Below are 2,500 nucleotides of genomic sequence, written 5' to 3'. Positions count from 1 at the left end.
TACGAAAATCTGGAGACGTCTAGATAATATTCGTCCGAAGATTGCCGAAGATTTCCGAAGGCGTCCGAAGATCACCAAAGATTTCCGATTACTTCCGACGATTGCCGAAGATTTCCCGACGACTTCCGAAGATAACCAAGGGTGTAGAAGGATTTTTCACAACTTCAAAACCGGACTCACCAACTGTTTTTCGCCGAAAAAATTTCAATTTCCATTCAATCGGTTTTTAAGCAATTATGCTCACTATTGTCAGTTGGGTGTGTGAAACTTGTCTGAATGCGTGAGATCTATCAAAGCCGAGTTCAAGTAATAATGAGTTTGAGTGAGTTTGCATCCTGAATAGATCTTATCATGATGGTTTTGGAAGCCATCTTATCAATAATGAGAAGGCAAATACGTCTGAAATTAACAGTGTTTGTGTGGAAAAGTGATTTAAATAAAAATAGTTTTTACAAACTGCGCCTCTGAAAAATTCATGAATTGGAAACTTTAGGCACTAGAAAATCAGAAAAGTTTCCAATTCATGAATTTTTCAGAAGTAAAGTTTTATGGAAACTATTTGGCATGGTGACTTGCAGCTCTAGCCCACTCAAATTTCAAAAGAACATCCATAAAAGTAGCTTACCTTGTGTGTTTGCAAATGGCTGGACGCCAGCTAGAGAAGTAATCTTCTCCACTTTCTGCAAAGCAAGGTTTTTCACCCGCTCAAAACCCGAGGGAAGGGTGCCTAAGAATTCCTTTTGAAGTGAATCGAAATCCATGTTGGCCATCTTCGCTTCGACAGATCAGATGTAAACAGTGTGCGAAAACGGCGCCAATTTTCTACTATGTATTGTGCAATATGATTGGCTTATTTCTGACCAGTTACGATACTCGTTAAATATAAATAAATTTGACTGCTCCTGCTGATTTACATTTTCCGACTAAATAAAAGCATTAATAAAAGCACTAAATAAGAGCAATAAATCCAGTTCTTGCTTTATTAGTGAAAAAAAATTGGAAAAAAGCCACGGTAGGTAGTTCCCGGGAGATTTGGTGGCTTAACCGGGAGACCGGGAGATTTGATGAAAAACTTGGAGACTCCCGGGGAAAACCGGGAGAGTTGGCAGGTATGCATCAGGCAGTGAATACCAATGATGGAACTAAAAATTAAATAGCAAAAAATAAAATGCTGTAGGCTTAACTGTCTTTGTTGTTACTCAAGTCTTGTCTCTTCTTTTCAGTCAGTGAAGGCACAGACAAGTGGTCCTTTGCCCCATCAATATGTTAGTGAACTGAAAAATTTTTATGAATTAAAGACATGCACCTATGTTTTAATGTTGGGCGTGGGCTGTTTGCGTACATGTACACACATGTACATACATGTATATATGTTGTAGGTCATTTTGTTCCTTAGGTTAAATTGCAACCAAACTAGGTCATTTTGTTTTAAACTATGGGTCAACTTGTTTCAACCTAGATCAAGTTGTCTTGTCAGTTTGGGGCAGTTACAAAACACAGGTCAAAGGTCAATGTTTTACCAAATTATACCAATTCGGAAACAACCCTAACCGTTCACAAATGCAAACATTAGGCCTGAAATGTTTGTTTAGGCCTAATTAGGCTTAAGGCTAGCTTTAATGCATGTTTAAGATGCTATCTATTGGTAAAACAATGACCTGAGACCTGTGTTTTATACCTGCCCCAAATGGACAGTCTAGGTTGAAAAAAGTTGCCCTAGTTTGGTTGCAAATTAACCTAACAAACAAAATGACCTGAACATATATATTAACAAGGTCGTGAATTACCGGGTACTCTTTTTTAATCTGAGTGCAGCTGTAGTAGCCAACATCTTGAACTTACATGTAGACATTGGTGTGGGACCTGCAAAAATAACAATTCTGAAAAAAAACTTTGAAAACCTTTGATCTCTCTTCTCATCCCAGGTTTTGCTTTCTGTTTTCAGAGTTCTTTACAATTTTTTTTTAATTTGGCTGTGTTGACAAAAATACCTTTACCCAAATTAAAAAAAAAGAGAGAATCACTTTACAAGTACAGTATGCAATCTTCAAATGTTGTAACTTAAAAACCAGGCTTCAAGTATCCCTACAGCTTTCAATATTTCTCAGTTTTAATTATTGTACGGGTACTTGGTATAAAAAAGGTTATCATTGAAAGTATTTTAGACCTTGGACTTCCATAAATGTACATACATGTATGTACTCTAGGTAAAAGGTCATGTGGCTGACACAAGGCAGCATTCTTTAGGCCGAAAATAACAAACTTCTTTAAACTTCATGTTGGCCATGGTTTTTATCTGAGGTGAGATAAAAAACCTTTGTTTCTGTTTGCCTCAGGTCAACTTTATCTGGCTTTTGCAATAATATTGTTTTTGTTTCCCATATGCAAGGTACTGCAGCTACAGTAGTAAAAGTGAATCTTTTATTACATTTTTTCTAGAGCTTTTCATGATTTCTTCTTGTAATTAATTGTGAATGCATGCACATCCAGAAACAACAAA

General features: G+C 36.6%; 1 protein-coding gene across 2 annotated transcripts in view; it reads left to right on the top strand.

Annotated features, from left to right (window-relative positions):
- LOC137976555 (uncharacterized) overlaps positions 1-2,500 on the top strand; it is a 9,810-nt gene that overhangs the window by 2,483 nt on the left and 4,827 nt on the right. The window lies entirely within an intron of this gene.

Source organism: Montipora foliosa, chromosome 11, assembly GCF_036669935.1.
Source record: "Montipora foliosa isolate CH-2021 chromosome 11, ASM3666993v2, whole genome shotgun sequence".
Lineage (NCBI taxonomy): Eukaryota > Metazoa > Cnidaria > Anthozoa > Scleractinia > Acroporidae > Montipora > Montipora foliosa.
This window is presented reverse-complemented; position numbering and strand designations above follow the sequence as displayed.